Source organism: Sinohyriopsis cumingii, chromosome 3, assembly GCF_028554795.1.
Source record: "Sinohyriopsis cumingii isolate HCF-2022 chromosome 3, ASM2855479v2, whole genome shotgun sequence".
Classification (NCBI taxonomy): domain Eukaryota; kingdom Metazoa; phylum Mollusca; class Bivalvia; order Unionida; family Unionidae; genus Sinohyriopsis; species Sinohyriopsis cumingii.
Genome location: NC_142963.1, coordinates 34,611,813 through 34,635,103, shown reverse-complemented (window position 1 = coordinate 34,635,103; position 23,291 = coordinate 34,611,813). Strand labels below are relative to the sequence as shown.

Below are 23,291 nucleotides of genomic sequence, written 5' to 3'. Positions count from 1 at the left end.
ATGTCCAGTACCATAAGGCCTAACCAAAACTTCTAAAATATAAACCCTATGGAAATGGGATCCAAAGATGCCTGATCATATGAATTTTCATTGATTTATGAGCCAAGTATGATGCAGGATGACTTACTGCAATCAATAAAATAACCATTAGATCACTATCAAGGTATTAATTATTCAAACAACAACAAAAAAAGGAACACTGCACATGCATTTCATTACCGTGTATACTCATTTATATGTCAAGCCCAACCGCAAACTGCACAGATCCAAATCTACTGTCACATGTGTCCTCAGATCTGGGTTGAGGCAATTTGTGAAGATTAATCAGTAGATCAAAGAATGTAGACCCCGATTATGCCAGGGCAGGTCAGGGTCTATGTTGTGTGCACTTGGGCTTGACTTAGCAGCATACATACATGGTTTAGGCAGCTAAACATGCAGAAAAGCTGTAGCTAATGTATCATTTATTATCCAAGCAAAGTCAAACACTTATAGTTTCAACATGTGGAATGGCAACAATTACTGTATACACCCAATTAGAGGCACCAAATTTTTACAATCTGAAAATATTCAGTGCTACAAAAATCCTATGTTCAGCACAGAATTCAGAAAATGTAACAACACCAGAATTTTCTTAAACAAATATGAAGGAAAGTGCACATTTCAATGCAGTTCAGTGAATACCTGTCTTATGTAAGAAAATGTTTGGATTTTTACAAACTAATAACAACTCATGACATTTGATGTGGATCATGGTCAAGAAACCATACTAAAAATTAATTAAAAGTAAAACCTGCCAGAGTGGACAACTCAGCATAACATACCCCAAAAATATAGAAACCGTTTTTTCTTCGTTTTTATTACAATGGTCACCCTCTTTTATAAGGCCATCCATTCTGTAGTGGGCTTATAAATGAGATACTGGACATTTAGGAGTGGTCACACATGTTAATAATGTCATTTTAAAAATTATTTTACTCCAGTCCTGTGAGTTCATTACAATCTATAGAGAGTTGAGGGGGTGTTTTGGACTTTTAATGTAGCTGTAACAATTTTTCAGTTATGTTGCTAAGATGTCTGCAGTGTGGCAGTTTATATTAATGTCTAGCACTGGGACATCATGCCACAGACATGTAGCATGATGTCCAACCCAGTCACATTATCCTGGTACCAGGCCAACCAGTCCTAACACTAACCTCTTAATGTGGAGCGCAAAGCAAGGCATCTGTTGGTACCATTTTTATAAGTCCTTGGTCTGACTCAGCTGGGGACAATCTAGAGTAGATTGTTCCCTAAGGACAGAACACTTGAGATTGTCTCCAACTTTAAATAAGTGTATGCCACCAGTTGCTTGTAAAATCATCATTTTAACTGATTAAACTGTTTGCCATTTCTTGAATCATTCAACCTGCTGTCCGAATGTTCTTGAAAACATCCTTCAAATTAAAACACATCCTGACTCAAACTACCACCCTTTCTCGTCTATTCCATTTTCTCACTTCTGCAGTATATTTTCTTTTGCATGAGTGCTCATTTCAAATAAAATTTATGAAGTTAGTCAAGTTATTTCCATTTTCTGAGCCTCAGTGAATTCCATTACTATCCTTTAATTGGAGCCCCATTTATTGCATGGTGAAAAATACTAATTTTCTCTGACCAAACCAAAGGATAGCATAGTAAAATGATTCTGAAATGATCTGAATGCCTCAGTCATTATGCCTTTCCTCTGCATGATGTATTAATGTCATTTATGATGCCACATGGTATTACTGCATGGGTTACATGCATACAAATTATTATATGGGTCTTCTAACACAGTACTCATGTGATAAAATACAGTAATACACTTGAATGATAAAGGTAATTCTACAAGATTTCTTTGCATAGTGTTAAATCCTGAACCATCTTCCTTTGGCCTTATAAAGTAGAGTGGTATCCCGTTATGATGACACCCTTGTGCAATGAAGTGACGGTTTTATAGGAGTGATACGATTAGGCAAGGAATACCTTAGCGTAATATAAATATATACACTATATTCTTTTGAATGGGGGCCTTATACGGGCAACCACTACACACAGTATCAGTCCAAGTTCTTTTTTGCTTAAATAGATGAACAAAAATGGTGCTCTTTTCCAAGGCACTCAACTGAACCAAAAAAGTGAATTCAGAATAAGTCTGTTTCTTCCTTTCAAAAGCCAGGTGTTCAAGATTTTAAAATTAACTGCTTTCGTGCAAATACTGGATGTCAGATTGACACAGTTTTTTTTTATAGGACAAACTAGATACCATTAAAAGTGTTTTGGTGCAAACACCTGTGTCATAATGATAACTAGATTTTTAAGACAGTTACTGTGGCTACCATACTGGATCTACAACTGGCATAATTTTCATTTAGGAACAACTAGTTATCATAAGAAGTCTATTGATGAAAACCCAATGCTGATATAGCCATCTGTTTGAGAGGAGCAGATATCATATTGTCAAGATAGCCACTAAGGTGGCAATAGTGAAGGCTAGACATTTTCATTAAGGACTAAATAGACAACGTAAGAACTCTTCAGAGGAAAACCCCATATCAAAATGACTTTCCAATGAAGATCAGTGAAAAAAAAATTTTCAAAATGGCTTTTGTGCTGACCATAATGGACATTAGGTTGGCACCATTTTCATTCAGGAGCAACTAAACATTTGATGATGTTTTTTCCTGAAAACCCAATGACAACATGATTTTCTGTTTATTAGGAGTATCAATCAAACAAATTCAAGATGGCTGCCATGGTGGCCATTATGGACATCATATCAACACCATTTTCATTTTGGTCCAACAGCATAAAAAGTTGTTAGATGAAAACTTCATGTTGATATGACCATACTTACTGGAGGAAAAGCAATAACAAGATTATCAATATGGCAGATGTGTGATGGCCATACTGGATTTCAGATGGACACGATTTTTATGGAAGACTAACTGGACATCATAAGAAGTCATTTGGTAAAAACAGCATCAATATTACTTCCTACTCAGGTGGAGTTGTGATAAGACTGTCAAGATGGCTGCCATACCAGATGTCAAAATGGTACCATTTCTAATTAGGACCAGCAAGATATCATATGAGGTCTTTTAGTGAAAACCGTCACTGATATGACCATCCATGCAAGAAGAGTAGCAATAACAAGATTTTCAAGATGGTTGCTATGTGGCCATGTTTATGTGAGATTGGTACCAGTTTCATTTAGGACCAACTAGACATTCTAAAAAGCCTTTGCATGAAAACTTGATATTGATATGATCATCTATTTATTCAGGAGGCATATCAATAAAAAATAGTGTCAATATGTCCTTTGTGGTGGCCATATTGGATGTCCAGTCAACATCATTTTCATTCAGAACCAACTAGACAGACCATTGGATAAATGTGTGTGTATGGACAGTTTCATGGCAATCCTCCAAGTAGTTTAGGAAGAGTAGTGATAGCTGACAGACAAGCAGTAGAGCTAATAAAACATGGAATCGGCTTTATTTTTCTGAAACTAATTCACACCTTATCCTGAACACCTAGACCCAGATCCACCATTATTCATGAATTCACACATCAGAATCTGTGCTATTCACTCTGCTTTAAAGCTAACCAGGTGGACATGGGTCTATTGTTGCATTATGCAATAACCTATTTATGTCAATTCTGTTCACAAGTTGGTTGCAAATTATATGCAATTAAATACAGCATGTGAACAACACTTGTCCACAGATGTGTCAATTAGTGTATTCAAGTGCCATTTATCATGACTCGTGCACAAGCTAAGAGACTGACCATTTCATTTGGGGGGGGAGAGAAGGGGGAGGGAGGGTGTGCCTGAGTCCTTTCCCAAAAAAACTCCAACTCTAAATAGATTGAACTGAACCTTCTTGCTTTGATTTGGATACAAAAGAACCAATTATATCCATTAGTTGAAATAAATAAATGATCTTGAATTTAAAGCAAACAAAAATCATTCTGGCCTGAAAGAAAATCCCAAGCCAGCCCCCACCACACTCCTCTCACCATAGAAATTTAATGGTAGGTTATTAAAGTAGAGACTGCATGGGAGGTTGCAGGTTTGCATCCCAGCCGAGTCATAACAAAGACCAATAAAAATGGTACCAGCAGTTGCCTTGCTAGGCGCTCAGCATTAAGCGGTTAGTGTTAGGACTGGTCAGTCTGTGGTGTCAGGATAATGTGACTGGGTGGGACATGATGCTAAATTTCTGCAGCATGTTGCCCCAGTGCAACATATCGCTATAAACTGCCATCTGCAGACATTATAGCAATATCACTGAAAAATTATTAAGCTACCTTAAAAATCCAAATCACACACCCACACACTGGTAGAGACTGCAAACATTAGAATGTGACTGTGAGGATGGTCTTAAGATGGGTCACAAACTTGTCCTAGAATTTTAATACACCCTTTGGGAAGTACTCAACAAGTAAAAGGAAAAGCAAATCATTTATTTTGCTATGCATACCTACTATAATAAAAACCAACATTCCTGAAAGATGAATCGACTTTGGACTGAAATTTTAATTTACAGGTTGAAAATTGTATTCCCTTCTTTAAGCTTCATAATGTTGGGAAATTTCACATTTAGGCTGTCATGGGACTTAACCTAAGATAACCTTACAAATACATTTTGCATTCATACAGTTAAACAAGTTCAAGAAGTTTCTGAGATACTCAAAACTTTGTATCTTTGTTGGGGTTTTTTTTGGGTGGGGTGGGGTGGATTTTTATTACAGAGTTACAACACTGTAAGAAGATCATGTGAACCACATGTGAGATGGTCATGAATAAGAGGGTCATTTCCTGTAACCTATATCCAAGATCAAGTTATGTGAGAGCATTTCAAATTCTCACTGCATTGTGGAGAGGAAATGGGCTCTCTGGTTTAGCCTACTACTAGTTTAAATGTAGGCCAGATTTCTTTCTCCACTCTGTGTAAAAGGTGATGAATGGAAGAGCATACCATGTGTGCAAATACTGGTATGCCTGTCCATTAACCAGGCCTGCCTAATTTTACATTTACACTCCAACATGTGCATTACCATACCACTCTCAGACAGATAAATTTCTTCCCTGAAAAAATAATTCATGTGTATTTACAATCGCTACTAGTAACAGTCTCCACAGGAAAAAGATGCCCCTGCTCCTTGTCTGTTATCTGAATGAGGCAAATGCAAAATAGCAACAACCCTAGCTGAATGTATACACATGTATGAACATGCAAAAGAATATTCACAATGGATACAAATGAATGACATGCTCATCTGTCAACAATTCAAACCTGCCAAGTTTTTGGGCATTTCATCTAAACCTTTGGAGCCATTTGTGCACACAGGAATTATCATATAGTATAGAGAATGATAACAGTAGCATAACTCTCAGTGATACGTACATGTTCACCAGATGTCCATGGAAAGATGCAGTTTGCACATGTAAGTGTCTCAGGACACATAAAAGAGTCTTTCAAAAGCACTGATGCTCTATTGGGAAGAAAGAATTTCCAAAAATATCAGATAATGTCATATCTTAATTTTAACTGTCAAGTTTTGAAACCATCTATGATATTCTTCAGCAGCAACAAGATTTTCAAATTAACTGCTGTGGAACACAGATTTGATATCAGCTTGGCACCATTTTCATTCTGGACAAAGCAGACATCTTTATAAGTCTTTTGATGAAAGCCCCATTTCCATTCTGAGGGATTACTGACATCAAGATTTTTGAGACAGTCGTCATGGATACCAGTCATTGTGGATACCATGTATGACTGGGACCATTTTTACTTAGAACCAACTAGGCATCATATGAAGTCTATTGGTGAAAACTCCATGTTAAAATTGCTATGTAGCAAGGGAAACAATTGCTCAGATGTGTCAAGATCAATGAATATCATTATTTACTCATCAAAGATTTATTCATCATGGTGTATGTAAGCCCTCACTGTGACTGATGCTGTTAAAAAGTTTATTATTTGTTGACAATACTTGACAAAGTTCTCCATACAAATAAAATAGTGGTAAATCTAACAATGTCAATCATGCAGACAATTTTCAATGGATCAGGTTTCTTGGATTCTCCAAAGAGGACATTAACAAACTGAAGTTAATTCATGCAGAAAGTCTAACCCACATCAAAGACAAATCAAGATAGAATAACTATCAATGTCAGTAAGAACCTGTCACTGAAACAGTTCAATAAACATATCATGATGAAATTCCAACTCTATTCAGAACAACATGGGTATGTGCACAAAATCACTACTTCACATGAAAATAAAGTTACATGTACTGTATTCCCATCAACACAGTTTTAATTCTGGACAGCAGATGCTTGGCTTGGACTTTTAATGGATTTATTAAACCATGTGAAAACATAAACAACAGACCTAACACCAGCACTGTTACCAGTGACATCTTTGGTTTGACCCATAGCCACCATTCCCAGCAGTACCTGCCAGGCAAGGCCATAATTAATTAGAAACTTGCTTGCTCAGGTAGACACAGGCTATACAAGGTCGAAATATTTAATACCCCTCTCTCCCCTAGCCCTGTTAGACCCAGATATGCTTCTTCAAATTGTATAAAAAACAATGCCACTAATGTATATATAGAAAATCCAAGTTGCACTAGCCAAGAAAGATCCAACATTTTACACCTTCACCTGCACAGGTGGGCAGAAGACAACATAGTGCCTAAATAAATACCACCTCTAACACCACTCTCCAAGCTCAGGTAAACCTAGACACATTTCATCAATATGTAAAAGACAATGACATTAATCAAGATGACGAGACATTCAAACAAGAAGAGTTGCAGTAACAAGATCTGTCGTGGTCATATTGGATGTTGAATTAGGACCATTTTATTACAGACCAACTAAACACCAAAAAACATCTTCTTGTGAAAACCTAACTAAAGATGATAACAGGTATAAGGGTAATTGAGGACCTGCCCATTGATAATAACCCAGGTTTTAATATGAGACATAGGGTACCCATTTACCGCACATGTATACAAATTCTCTGCCAGTGCTTGTAAAGGCAGCTCTCACTTTGTTTTCAAGTTGACAATCATTCTATCTGAGATGCAAATACATATACTTTTTCAGTGCCAAGCAGAGTAAGCTGATAAATCAGCCCCACACCTGTATTATATTGACTGGCAGTTTAGGGGATAATATCGCCTATTCATTAAAACCTGCATCAGCTGAAGATTTAGTCTGTACACATCTGTGTACATTTTATACACTTACCAGTATGTCTTGCAACTGTTGACCCAATGTTGGCTTAAAGGTTCTTTTGGCGATAAGTACATAATATTTTTGGATCAAATCCTGTGTTTGGTGACTTGTAAATCCATGTGGAATAACAAAACCTTCTGTCCTGTGGCCTTTTTGAATTTTGCGCTAGATATGGCCATTACCAAATACTGGAAAGTGTCTAAACTGTATGCAGGTGTGTTCAGGAAAAATCTGCATGCAGAAAATTGCACATTTTAATAAACAGGTGACATCATACCCACATATCATCCATCAGTATCAACAGATTGGGGGAGGGACATATCAAACCTGTCCAAGATTTTTAAGATACAAGCCAAGTTTCCAAGTTTGAATGAAATATCAGTTATATCGACTCTTAGAGTGGAAACTAGCAATTGGTGGATGGGGGATGCAAGACAGTTGCCCTTTTTGAAATATTACAATCTCTCTCTCTCTCTTTCAATCTAGCTCTAGACAGTTACTGAATAAACTAGTATCAACACCATAAACACAAGTATATGCAAACATTCAATGTGGCAGGTCCACTTGACAAACAGCCACATTAAATGCAGATAATTTCTTTTACTGCATATGGTTGTCAAAGCTAAAATCAGGTAGCAGGCCAATTCTAATTAAAGGTCATCTTGCATGACATCAAAACTTTATTTTTTCACCATTTAGTCCCCTCAAGAGTGGAACCCTCTTTATGGGTCCACCTTTTCATTGCATAATTATGGTGGGAAGTAGGTTTGTGAAAGCAGGATAACTCTAAAAGTTTTCATAACAAAATTTTACCTAACGTATTAGGGTCTATGCAAGATTTTAATGTAAATTTCAAACATCCCAGACAGCTATGAAGACCTTATTTTGAATTTGCTCTGCATCTGGAAACATTTAAGCACAAAAAAATGTGATATGATCTTGTACATGTGTATTTTTTTCACGTTTTTTTAAGTTCACATTCTTGTTCAAAATGCTGTACAACATGTGGACCAAATTTCCACCATTTGCCTTTCTGCATATTTTGCACTCCCCCCCCCCCCAATTCCTCTCCTGATATAAGAAACAGATTAGGGATATTCCACATCCTGTGCACATGGTAAACCATTTCACATGGTATTTATAGCTGTTACAGAACTTCAAAACTTGTTAGGTTCCAAAACTAAACCAAGGTACTTTTTTTTCTTGTAGCCAATGATACCAGCACTAATCTCAAAAGTTCCCAAAAGAAAATTGAAGAGCAACCACTCTTACCTTTTTATTACACAATATACTTTTTCTATTCATTGCAACCCAGTGCAGTACATTCTTAAAGAAAAATGGTAATCATTTCTTAACACCATCATTCATCCAAAATTTTGAATATTAACAAATATATACTTTTCTCACTATCTGGAAAATTGGAGTGCATAAGAAAATGGTAATATTCCAGACTATCTTGTCCAGAAAATCAATGTCTTATTAAGACCCAGTAAATTCAATCATCAGTGAAAATCAAAGTGGGCTAGGTAAAGAAGGAGGGATTATAGCCTTGCTTACAAACAAAGAAACACTTAACAAGATAATCTTTTGGTGCTTAGTTATACAAATAAAGAATACTAATTCTCGTGTTGGTTTTTCTTTTTCTTCATGCAAACATACTGGCTTTGATTATACATGTTCACAAATTTCTAGATGTGGTAGACTGCAGTGTGTGAAACGTGCCAAAAAATCAGACAGGACCACAGGACCAATGACCTGAAGATGATACTGGCCCTTTCCAACTGGTCCTACATTTCACCATACAAGAGGATTTGCAAGCAATCTAGTGAATGTTGATTATGCGCAAGACATTTGCTTTTTCATCTCACACAGATTCACAAGTAGTCATAAGAAATAAATCATTATTTATTTTTCACTTCATTTCTAATATTTCTTTTGATATCATGAAAATATAAAATTTGTAGATTAAATATACTCAATATGCATACAATTCCAACTGGCCAGATGGTCTGGCTTCTCAATTTTCACCCCAGTCTGCGCTGAAATTGGCTGGCATCTGACCAGTGGGCTAATGGCAATTTTGCACTGGCAGATGCATGAAAGAGAGACAAACCTATTTTCATGCATATACCCATAGTCAAAATAAAAATGGTAATACTAAACAAAGCCTCATTTTTTAAACTAATTATAAACTTATTTTAGTACTCTCCCCATACATGTTCACAATAAATAAGTGTTTAGAAAAGAAAAAAGCAACAAGAATATGGTGACTCTATTGCAAAATACAAATCCGAGTCGGCTGAAAGAAAAAATAAATTGTAGGGCCAGAGGAATTGGAGCTATAGCTAATCAGGATAATGAAAGAGGTTTAAAGGTCAGATGAGGACGTATTCAATGAATATGGGCAAAATTATACACTAAATATTGCAACTTATGTTTTTTATATTTTTGTGGGCCTAAAAAAGTACATGTACATGCCATTTGGAAAAATTTTATGCACCACTGAAAATTATCCAGAATTTTGGAAAAAACATGTCTGAAAGATTTGAAGGCCAGGATATTTGGATTAATGACTGTAGGCCCAAATACCAATGTAAATGGATCACAAACCCAAACTGACAGACCTCAAAATTATTCATAATTACTAATTCAGCAAATTGCTCTAGAACTTGCTATTCCCACTCACTCAAGAAAAATCCATATACATACTTGTAGCATGAACTCGCATTTGAAAAGAGAACTGTGAAAGGCACATCATACACATGACCTGTGTTTAATGGTCATATATTTAGACAACTGCAATTATATTAAGCAAACCAGTTTTTTCTTTCATCATATTTGTCAGTGAGTAGACTAATAATTTAAGGACGTTTAATTGTACTATTTGTACATTAATATTTATAACAGTGTTTGATTGTTTAATTGAAATGAGCTGCCATGACACTTGACCATAACTGAGAACTGTTATTAATAGAATCAATGTTGGCGTTTGCACCAAAACAAGGAAATCACAGTCAAGGAGTTACATTATCTGTCTCCCCTCTAGGCTAACCGAGGAAGGAGACATATAATGTAACCATGTGACTGGGATTTCTTTGTTTCGGTGCAAACCCCAACGTAGTTTCTTTTTCTCACCCAATAATTTCTTTTAAAGTAAAAAAGAACATCTCACTTGTGCAATATAGTTCATGCGCAAATGTTTACATGTACATGCGGTGCATTAATATAAATACATTAATGAGGACTGTGGGGTGACAGTGTCATCCTAAGACACAGTTTTTATGCATGAGCCAAAAAACTAACACCATAAAACTTTGCATAGTATTGAGGTATTATCACATTTATTATACAGATGTTATATGAAATTAACAATAAATAGTAATATTTATTACAAGAAAATGTTTCATTTTCATCAGTTCCAATTTAGAAAGCTATATTGTAAATAATGAAACAATACTGGGCTCACACCTATGTTGTGGTGTATAGGCTATTATTATAATGAAAAGTTACATGTAGCATGAGTGTCTGTGCTTGGGTTATTCACGGGTAATTAGTGATCTGTGTCATTATTGTATATAACTCTCTTTTTCTTTGTAGGAGATGAAACTGTTTGTGACATACTTGTGTTGTCCTTAATATTTATTGTAAAATTAATCCTGTGTATAAAAGACCCTCCAATTTACGGACCCTAGCGGATAACCATATGCTGAACTTTCAAGTTCACAGATTTTTTTAAAACTTTTTTTCATTCTTGTAAAAAGGGCAAGTGCTACAGTTAAATTTGCCTTTGGATTAATGTGTTGACGAATATGATTCCTTCTGGCTGGTAAGCGCATTATTTGTCATTAAATATTGTAGGTATATTTTTGATTCAAGTGGGGCACAATGGAGATGCTTAACAAAATTAGAATAAAGCCTGTTTGAATAACATATTTCTGGCTGTTACTAAGTTTTCCGTAGTTGTTAAGAGACTTGAGAGGCTGTGAAGTGTATAGGTCTATAGTCCATGTGCATGGATCAGTGTTTTCAGTCATAGTTCATTTCACACAGCATTGAGAATTTGATCCTATCTGTAGCACAGTCAATTTTCAGGTCAGCGTCATTAAATGTAGCTAACAGTATATAATTTGTTTCACATGAAGTATTTCAAACTGGTTAGGTAGCTTGAGCTACTTTTAATGATGCTGACCTGAAAAGGTACAGAGCTAGGCCTGCATATGGGATAAAATTGACCATGCTTTTTGGAACGAACTAGCATAATACCAAAAAACTCAACATTGTATGTGTGTCTTTGCCTCTTGTTTTTGTATGGTGTGTTCTCAAAGATGGATTGATTTTTGTTATATATTTGTTGTTGTTGTTGTTTGATCTTAGAACAACTATGTCAGGCACAGCAGAAGACAACAAGGGTTTCATTTTGTAAACGTAGTTCTGAGCACGTGGACACCTTGACTGAGACGTCTGGTCTGAGATGACTAGACTGAGAAAAGAAAAGTAAGGTTATAAAAACTGCATGGGTGAGAAACACCTAGACTGTGCATGTCTTTATCTTTTTTACACGCCCTTTATTGATCTGACACAAAAGTCATAATTAACATAATATAAATCAGGTCTGCTTTTAACTGAATGCAAAAATACAACAAATATTTCCACATGTTGGAGATCAAAACACTGATGGCACTTAATTAGGTTCTCACTGAAAAGCTGGCAGACATAGCTGTAATGGTAGACAGACATTTTTCATGTCTGAATACAAGAGGGTATATTGGATTTATGATAATTATACTAAAACTAAATTAGAAGATTTCACTTAACAAAACTAATTTAATTGGCATTTATTTAATAAAGTTTTGCCACCAATAGCTATTAGTGATGTTGTAATTGATCAAAATTTTGTTGAATAATATTATTTTCAGCATACAGAGTTGTTTTAAGGATGCAAATTTCTGTCGATCTATAACGAGCACATGAATCTGGGCCAGAGAACAATTAATTAGATTTATGGGGACAGGTGCTTGTTAAATCACTATACTGCAATGATTTCTAATGTCTGTGTTGGAAGAAGAAGTGATTCTTAATTAAGCCTTCGTTTATTTAGCCGTCCAACACACAAGAAAGGAAAGGTTAACTTCGATTTTATGTCGGAACAGTCAGAAGCTGAATTTTTCCAGAATTAGTTGTTCAGAAATCTGAAAGTCAGGCTGACCGCAATTGTGGCGCTTAGTTATAAAAGCAGTAAATATATTTAATCCTGATTGGTTACGCTATTCAAGGGGCATGGATCCCACACAAAATTTCTTGGGGTAAAATTTCCCTCATCGAAAAAATTCTAGTCAATCTGCATCTTTCCTGCATGAGTGAAAATATAAGGAACTCTAAGACTGAATTTGGAAGAAATTCTCTCATAAAACATTTGTCAAAGGGACCGAATGTCTTCAAAGTCAACAGACACAATTCTGGCAGTAGAAGTGAACAAAGCTTGAAAGCACAAGGTATCTGCATCAATCTTATGCAATTCGTTGATACCAATATAATGATTTGCTAGAATTGCTTATATTTGCATGAATTTATTTGTTTAAATTCGTAGGTCAATATTTTGAAAAAGTAAAACTGTGTTTGAGTTCATCTATCTGAATTCATACAATGATCTTCTTTATATAATTCTGACTAATTGTTTGAATTTGTCATCTTGATTGTTATATGAATCTAAGAATTTCATGCATTAATTTAGTTGATATGAGTTACAAGAATCCGTGTGAATTCACCTATCTTAGATGATTTCATATATACTAAAGTCTCAAATGTGTGTATTTGTTGAAAATAATGTAGTTAAGGCATGTAATGAATTTCATTCATTCATTTGTGTAATTGAGACGAGAACAGTACTGCTATGTCTCGTGTGATGTTAATGTGAGTCAGGAGGGAATAGCCATTAGGAAGTACATTAATCTTGTGAAATCGGGTTTCTTTACAGTATGCCATGTTTGGCTTGACCAGACAGCCTTTGGTATCTGTTTGAATTCTGACAGAACAATATCTGACATAAGGAGAAGGGAGTAATGATCTATTCCCAGTAGGACAACTGACAGAGGATTTAGGTTGCTCTTCTGTTTTTAATTTGAAAGGGGAAATAGCTCCATGGATGTATCCACAGATGTATCCACTGATGTATCCACATACCTACTTACCAAGTATATGTGTATCTACTTCACAACACCACCACCAGTAGCACCACTACAGTTGTTTACAAAGAAAATTGAACAAAATATACAACTTCTTATTAAAAGGTGCAAATCTTGACATGTTGATTCAAAATTCTGGGTACTTACCACCATTTCAACTATAAAACAAGTGATATATCAAGGTTTCATTTACCAATTTTGATCACAATTTTTTCATGCTCAACAAATGGGGCCAAAATATTTTGTATTTTCTAGCAAAAAATGGAATCCATGCCTGACCCATATTATAAGCAGCATCATGAGTTATCCAGGCGAAATTCACAGACAAAACAGGAAGGACAGAGGCATCAATATATGCCATCTCCAATGATACTGAGTGTAAATAAAAAAGCAGATCTTGAAAAATTAAATGCCCAATTTTTCAAAGAATAAAATTCTTAAAAATATATATACTTGTTGAGTCAAACTGCAAACAATAAGGATACAGATCTGCTGTAGCATGATGCTTCTGCAGACAAGGGTCTATGTTGTTTGTTCTTCTGATTACCCCTAAGTGCACAGACCCTGATCTGCTGGCACATTATACAATGACAGATCTGGAGTATGCAGTCTGCAGTTGGACTCAACTTATAACCAAGTACATGAATATATGGCATATGGATGTTCCCTAAGTAAAATATTTACATGGAATCTGCTTACCTGTTTAGGATGCAATATACTTCTTGTGTTCATCATCCATTTCCAACCAACATTCCCATGGCCTTTCTATGAAAAATGTATTCCCCCTTTTCTGGAAAAAATATGAACATCTGCAAATATATTTGCTCAAATAAAGGCTGTCGGAAATATTCTTCTCACAAGGGCTTAAAATATACATATATCAAACTGTATTCAAAATAGAAGTTTGCCCACTCTCTTATGGCCAGTGACTTCTCCTTGAGAGACTCTTCATTTTTTCAGTTCATATAAGATATTATGTCAGGTTAGTTATTACCTAACCATCCATGTAGAAGGAGTAGCAATATTGCGATTTTCAAGATAGCAACTCTATGATGGCCAAAGTGGATGTAAAATTCAAGATTCAAGGTTAAAAACTGAATCAAAATTAGAGCTGACAAGACAAAATCCCAACATGACACATTTCATTCTACAATGTATGCATATATATATAAATAATACAAATCATATGGCCAATAACAATCCTTTCAAGTGCACTGGATCCAGCAAGGCATCACATGTGTCTGGGATTGATGAAGATAAATACAATAAACTGACAATAGTGAGAAAATAGTATCTAACTAGCCTGAGCACTTTCAACTCTTTAATGAGTCTTTTTCAAAGGCAAATACAAAACATGGACAAGACAAACAAATAAAACAGAAAAATGGTTGTTTGTGAAACTTTACATGGCTGTTTCTACAGGAATAAAACCTTTTAACTTTATTATGTTTCAACTAATTTATTTCAGCTTGTTGCTGATACTGGAACATATTTGTATTGTCCTAGAAATTGACGAGCCATAACGACATCTGTTATTTTATGTAAATTTATGTAAGCGCAAATTATATCCCAGATATTTCATTGTTATAGTAGTCATAGGCTATTAGGCAAATTTAGAGAATTATTTTTGAAAAAACGGCTGCAAAAGATAATTTTATTTGTGGATGGTTGTCTTTTTCCAGTCTTCTTGGTTTAAACCACTTGGTTTCAATGTTCTAAGGTGGCGTATCCAGTAAGATTCCTTTTCTTTCCTGGTTTGGGAACTCCAGTTGGGGTTGTGAGCAATTGCAATAAGTGTTTTATCACTGAAAGTGTTGCCAGGGGAGGGGAATTGTTCTGCAACTAGGCTTCTGTACAGCTTCTTGGTCATCCAATCAGATCTATGAAGGTTGATCCTTTTGTGTAGTTTTTCAGTTTCTCCGACATACTGAAGGTTACAGATCTTACATGTGATGAGATAAATAACATTCTCTGTTTTGCACGTTTTGTTTGGACCATGTATGTTTAGTTTGTCTCTAGTCACTGTGCTAGAAAATGTCCTGGTCTCTATCACAAGTCGACAGGTTTTACACCTTTCATCGCCACAGGGGCCAGGTTGACTAGATGGACTGAAGGAAAGGGAGATTACTTGCCTTTTAATTGATGCTGGAGTTATTGTCAAATTATAAATGAAAGTATTAAGTAGAATACACTCTGCCCATTCTGAGGAACAACTTTCTATGCTCTGAGTATAAGTTAATATCTTTGCATAATGTCTATTTAATAAGGACTTCATCTGGGTTTGGTTATTACATGTCATGGTTATATTTTCTGGAAACAGTGATTGACCACAGTCACAAGTACCGTACATAATCATTTATTAAGTCGAACACAAATGAAAACTGCACTGGTCACATAATGCACAGGCAGATCTGGGTCGTTGCAGTTTGTAAGGGGTAATCAGTAAAACAAACGGCATAGACCCTGATCTGCAGGTGCAGTATACTATGGCAGATCATGATATTTGTGGTTTGCAGTTAGATTTATATTTGAGTGTATATATGGTACATCAATATTAATTAGTACAGACCATGAAAATGAGATAGATGATATGTATGGACATGTCTCTTAGGATTCAAAGAGATCATTATTTATAGGCCGATCAATGTACAATGCTTACTCGCTTATAAGTCGAGTCCAAGTTCAAAATGCACATTCCTAGATCTGTAAATGCATATTGAGCCATCAGATCCGGGTCTTTACAGTTTGATAGGAGTAATCAGTAAAAGAAACAAAACAGACCCTGACCTGCAGCCACATTATTCTATGACAAAACAGGATCTTTGTTTTTTTTTAATGTTTGACTTGACTTACAAGCAAGTACATACAGTAATAACAAGTTTTATTATAAGGTAGAACCGCTGTAATTTGGATGAAAACATTTTTCTTTGATGTAAAACTCAAAACTCGACCAGAAACCTGGTTTAACCTCAATCAGCAATCAAATGTTCTGGGCCTTTGGTTTGGCTGAATTCTCAACACGAATCAATATCTTTTTTTGACGTTAGGTCAAAACACATCTAAATTGTGTATGGTCACTCGAGATGGCTGCTGTAAAGAGATATAATTTGATCCCTAGTTTTACTATCTGAAAAGTCTTTAGTACTAACTCCTTCCTGCTTAACTGCCATCTTTCATCATGTTTGAACTCTTTCTGTCATTGGTTGCAACATATAATACACATTTACAATCAGATAATATCAGTCCTTACATTCTTCATTTCTACTGAAACTTTATTCCTTCTCTTATATATAAAAAATTATTTGTTTCTATATTTAAGGAATTTTTTAATTCCTGAGAAAGAAATATGCCTGATGTGCAATTTAAGGTTTTAATATAAATTTTCTTTCTTTTATTTTTCCAAAAAAGATGTTCATACTGCCAAGATAATCATCAGAAGAAGAATATAGTTTCAATGTTGGGAACAATATGTCTTAATATTATTTAAATACGGGTCTTCATAGGAAAACTGGATATTAATAAACCTCAATGTCATATCAAACATGCAATTTTCCTGGATGTGGATATACTGCAACTGTATACACATTATTGTAATATGCCAAACTCAAGACTTGGTTCCATTATATATCCAGATAATTTATTCTACTTATAATGATTGTTATATACCCAGCTCATGACCTATTATCATGATATACCTAGCTTGTGACATTATTATGTACCCAATGCATGATTTATTATTATTATTATATACCCATCTCATGACTTATCATTATTATTATTATTATTATCATATTCCCAATTCATCACTTGGTAATATTATATGCCCAACTTGTTACTTCTTATCATTATATACCCAGCACATGACATATTATTATTTTATACCCAGCTCATGACGTATTATGATTATTATTATTATTATTATTATTATATAACCAGCTCATGAACTATAATTATTATTATATACCCAGTTCATGATGTATTATTATTTTTATTATATACCCAGCTGATGATGTATTATTATTATTATTATATACCCAACTCATGACGTATTATTATTATTATATACCCAACTCATGACGTATTATTATTATACACCCAGCTCACGACATATTTTTATTATACACCCAGCTCATGGGGCCCTGTGTGGCTGAGTGGTCTGAAGTGCTCTCTGTTACTGATCATTGCCATCTCACCTCTGTCTGTGTAGGTTCAAGTCTCGGATTCAGCCAATGTGGGTATGTGAGAAAGCTTGCCAGTAGCTTCTCAAGGGTCAGTGGTTCTTTCTGGGGATTTCCCGGGTTCTTCCTCCACCATTAATATTGGCCGCCATGTATAGCCTACCATGTGCTGAAAACTGGCGTTAAACCCTACAACAACAACAACACCCAGCTCATGACATTATTATATACCCAACTTGTGACTTATACCCAGATCACAACTTCTATTTCATACCCAGTTCACGACTTCTATTTCATATGCAGTTCATGACTTCTTACTATTTCAAACCCAGATCATGACTTCTTACTATTTCAAACCCAGATCATGACTTCTTACTATTTCAAACCCAGACCATGACTTCTGACTATTTCACATGTAGTTCATGACTTCTGACTATTTCACATGTAGTTCATGACTTCTTACTATTTCACATGTAGTTCATGACTTCTGACTATTTCACATGGAGTTCATGACTTCTTACTATTTCACATGTAGTTCATGACTTCTTACTATTTCACATGGAGTTCATGACTTCTTACTATTTCACATGGAGTTCATGACTTCTTACTATTTCACATGTAGTTCATGACTTCTTACTATTTCATATGCAAATCAGGACTTCCTACAATTTCACATGGAGTTCATGACTTCTTACTATTTCATAAGCAGTTCATGACTTCCTACTATTACATACCCAGATCATGACTTCTTACTATTTCATACCCAGATCATGGCTTCTTACTATTTCATACCCAGATCATGGCTTCTTACTATTACATACCCAGATCATGACTTATTTTATACCCAGATCTGGACTTCTGTTTCATACCCAGATCATGACTTCTTACTATTTCATACCCAGATCATGACTTCTTCCTATTTCATACCCAGATCATGACTTCTTACTATTTCATACCCAGATCATGGCTTCTTACTATTACATACCCAGATCATGGCTTATTATTTTATACCCAGTTCAGGACTTCTGTTTCATACCCAGATCATGACTTCTTTCTATTTCATACCCAGACCATGACTTCTTACTATTTCATGCCCAGATCACAGCTTCTATTTCATACCCAGATCACGACTTCTTAAAATTTAATACCCAGATCATGACTTCTTACTATTTCATACCCAGATCATGACTTCTTACTATTCCATACCCAGATCATGACTTCTTAAACTAATATACCCAGAGAATAACTTCTTTTTATTATATATCCAGTTTATGATTATTATTATTAATGTAAACCCTGCTCTAAATTTGACAAACTCATCCTATTGTCTTTTGGTCTTCCCCACATTATCCGACAGTACAAACATTAGAAACTCAGTTGTTTCAATACTAACAGCTGCCTCACTTTGCACACAGCATTAAGAGGTTAGTGTTAGGACTGGTCAGCCTGGTGTCAGGATAATGTGACTGGGTGGGACATCATGCTACATGTCTGCTGCATGATGCCCCAGTGCTAGACAACACTATAAACTGCCACACTGCAGACATCATAGCAGTATGGCTGAAAACTGTTAAAGCTACGTTAAAAATCCAAATCACACACACAGAGTTGTTTCAAACCTTTATTTTCTGTAACCCTAAAATGGCTACAAACAGAATCTTCTGCCCCTCAGGATCCTTTTCAGCAGCAGAAAGCAACAACAAAAAATGTGCTTGATGGCCCTTCAGGGCCCAACCCTGGACCCCCTCCAACACGACCATGATTTGGATCACAATGCGAGGTTGAGAACTGCCCTTAAAATCTAAAATTATTACTGTATATACTCACTTATAAATCAAACTGCAAACAACACAGGCCCTGATCTGACATTGCATGTAGCATCAGATCAGGCTCTATGCTGTTTGTTCTATTGATTATTCCTTAAAAAAGGCATACACGCAGATCTGCCAGCACAATTAAGTGCCAGCAGATCTGTGTCCATGCAGTTTGCAGTTGGACTCAAATTATAATGAAGTATATACAGTACAACCGTATTGCTCAAATGGTAAGCCCTTGCAAATTTCTAGAAAATAGATGGGCTTATCATTGAGCATGCTCTTGGAGTGTTATCATGGGAGAATTATTATTACTATCATATTTACTCACTTTTAAGACAAGTCCAACTGCAAACTGCACAGACCCAGATCTGCTGTCACATAATGCATTGACAGATCTGGTTTTGTACAGTTCATAAGGAGTAATTAATAGAACAAAAAAAATATACCCTAAGCTGCAGGCACACTATGCTATGCCAGATCAGGATCTATCTTATTTGCAGTTGGACTGGACTTGTAAGCAAGTAAAGATGGTACTACATGATACATGCCTTCTCAAGCTGATTGTATTTTGTGCGATGCTGACTGGCCTTGTTCACTTAATCTCACACTCAGACTTATGCCAAAGTAAGGAAATCTAGAGATACTATCAAAGTGTACATTCTTTAAAGTGTTCATATTTTTAAAATATGGTACATAAAGAATCAGTAACAAGGCATTTCATATTTTAGTAAAAATTCTTAAAATATAATAACAGGCTGTGCTTAACAAAATTAGACAAAATTTTCAAAAAAATTTAAGCTGACTAAAGCAACAAAACAAATTATTTGATGTTTATGTATTTTCCATCCAAGTAAGAGCTTTTATATTCTCAAGTTACATTTAAAAAAATAAAAAGTCCTGACCTTGTTCTAAAATCTTGAAAGACTTACCTCCATATGAACTGGTATGCAAGCATAACAAAAAAAACATCCTACAAATTTTCCCACACCTGTAAAACTTCAACTTCTAAATGACACTGGTTGGCTGAACGATTCCCACTGAATTACTTCCCTTGAAAATATGACATTACTCCCTGAATGTCAACTTCATTGAGAAAAAGTAATTGCTCTCACCACATTCATAACTTCAATACATCAATCCAATTACAAATATGTATGACTTAAACAGACTTTTCTCTAAAACTTTGTCCAAGATCTACAACAATATCCAGGCAAATCACCTTTAATCCATGGAGATCTAGCTTACCTGTGCAATCAAATCACCTAGCCAAGGAATGCTTGGTATGCCAGTCAGGTCAAGAGGATTATACACCCCGCCCAGGTGACCTAAATCAAGACAGATTGGTAGGAAACAGGCAGTTGACAAATCTGAGCAATAATTCCCAGGTTTAGAAGATTCAACTGTGAATGTGTGTTACAAAACCCACTTATTTCCATTCATCAAAGTATTTTAACACAAGGACGAATCCAAACATCTTTTTCACAGGTGGAAATAGTGCTCTGAGTAGTCATTTTGTTTAGTTAATGTACATAAAACAGTTTTAAAATAAATTTTATTTACCATAATGTAGGACTAGTCACTGGTAAATAGGAATTATATTTTGACCCAAGTGTTATTTCCTACTTTACTTCATACAATCATAAAACTAGAAGTTCTCACACCTCTATAAAAAGATCAGTACATTATGTACAGTTCCAGCTATGACACATCAGACCTATGAAATGTTTTTAGATTACTTGCACAAAGGCAAGTTATTTTTTTTTTCAATTGCCCCTTTGATTTTTCAACTTCTGCAGCCTAAGCATATTGCGGACAGTGTTCGATTTCTTCTCTCCAAATGGATCACTGAATATATCTGCCTATAAGTCAAGTCCAACTGAAAATAAGACAAAGATCCAGATCTGCTGTCACAAAATGTGCCTGCAGATCAGGGCATCTGTTGTTTGTTTTAGTGATTGCTCCTAACAAACTGCATAGACCGAGATCTGCCACCACATTATGCGACAGCAGAACAGGATCTGTGCAGTCTGCGTTTGGACTCCTCTTATAAGTGAGTATATACAGTACCTGCATCAAGACATTTGCTTGCCCAGATCAAACTTATTTTGTCCCAGGAAACATGCCATGGGAATTCTAAAAGCATGTGTCCCTTTACTGTAACAACCTGCACAAACTTTAACACAAACTTTAGCAAAGCCTGTTTATGTTGTCAATGACAACTTCATGCCAGCCACCTCTAAACAGTGGCAAAACAAAAACGCAAGCATCTTGACAAAAATCTTGAGCAGTTTTTCCTACAAACTCCTCATGCTGATACCAATTTTATTTTTATTTAAACTCAACTGAAAAGAAACTTTTGACTGAAAATGTAGGGTCATACTTTAAAATGACATTTCTTTATATTTAAGAAAAAGATTTTCAAGACAGGGTTGAGTAAAAGCATTTGTAAATTTAGTTGACTTGTTTACTATCCCATGAATAAACAATGTAACAAGGTTCAGTATTTTTTAACACAGCTTTCTTTGCTACTGCAGATCTTATCTCTCACATTAGACCATTGCTCAAGATTGGTCCAAAAAGATGTAAAATTCCAATCAATGGCATAAAATGAGTCTCCTAAAAAGACTTTCCACAAATTTTTTAAAGGCGCTACAAGTTCCTTGATGGGATTGATGCTCTAGTGGGCGAAAATTTCCAGGAATTCAAGATAAGACTATTTCTTTCTTTTAACTACAGAGTTTTGAAACTGTTATGATATTCTTCAGCAATAACAAGATTTTCAAATTAGCTGTTGTGATGGAGATACTGGATGTCAGATTGGTAAAATTGTCATTTAGGACAAAGTAGACATTATCAGAATTCTTTTGGTGAAATCCTATGTCATAATGAGTGTCATAATGATTGGGAAAGTAATGACAAGATTCTTAAAATAGTTGTTGTGGCAGCCATATTGGATGCACAACTGGCACCATTTTCATTCAAGACCAACTAGGTATCATAAGAAGTCTATTGAGGAAGACCCCATATTGATATAGCCATCCCTTTGGGAATGAAGATAACAATATTTTCAAGTCACCCTGGTGGCCATATTGAGGGTGATTAAAGTTTTATTTCTTCGAAGGAAAAGCGCCAAAGTCAAAATGACTTGCGTTTAAGAGTAGCTAAAAAGGCTTTCATGATGACCTTATACTGGACATCAGATTCGCACCATTACAGGACTCATTCAGTTCCCATAGTAAACTTATGCAAATACCATATTAAAAATTCAATAATTTTCAATTTCAAGGTGTTCATGATCAAACCCATATTTTAAAGGATAGACCCACCCCATCCTTTATGACAGCTAATGTGGAAAGAAAACCGTATGAGCCACTGCATTCGCTGGATCTAAATGAGAATGAAACGTGCTTTCAGTTCCTCACCAAAGACACTAGAGCTAATTTCACTAACGAGTTGTCCGAACTCAAGTCTGTAAAAAGGACTGAAATTCCATCAATGAAACAGTGTCTCTGACATTTTTTGTTCCAGTTATAACCAGGATAAGCTCCAAAAAGATTAATTTTACTAAACTCTTACTTTCATTACCAACCAATCCTGGCCAGCCAAACCAATACATACTCTATTTTATCTTGACCCATTTCTTGACTGGTTCCCATTCTTCCATATCATTAATTACTGCTAGTCCTATAATATAAGATCAACAATAAAAAACCCATGACAATATGACCTACCATTCAGAAGAACCATAGATAATATTTTCAAGCTGGCCACTATGGCAGCCATATTAGACCCCAGATCAGCACCATTTTTGATAGTTGTTTGGTGAAAAACC

At 35.4% G+C, this 23,291-nt stretch overlaps 1 long non-coding RNA gene across 1 annotated transcript in view; it reads right to left on the bottom strand.

Moving 5' to 3' along the window:
* LOC149802665 (uncharacterized) overlaps positions 1-23,291 on the bottom strand; it is a 178,016-nt gene that overhangs the window by 34,667 nt on the left and 120,058 nt on the right. Inside the window, exon 8 of the long non-coding RNA XR_016419928.1 lies at positions 14,164-14,254. This is a non-coding gene — a long non-coding RNA (uncharacterized LOC149802665). The remainder of the gene's footprint in view (positions 1-14,163; positions 14,255-23,291) is intronic.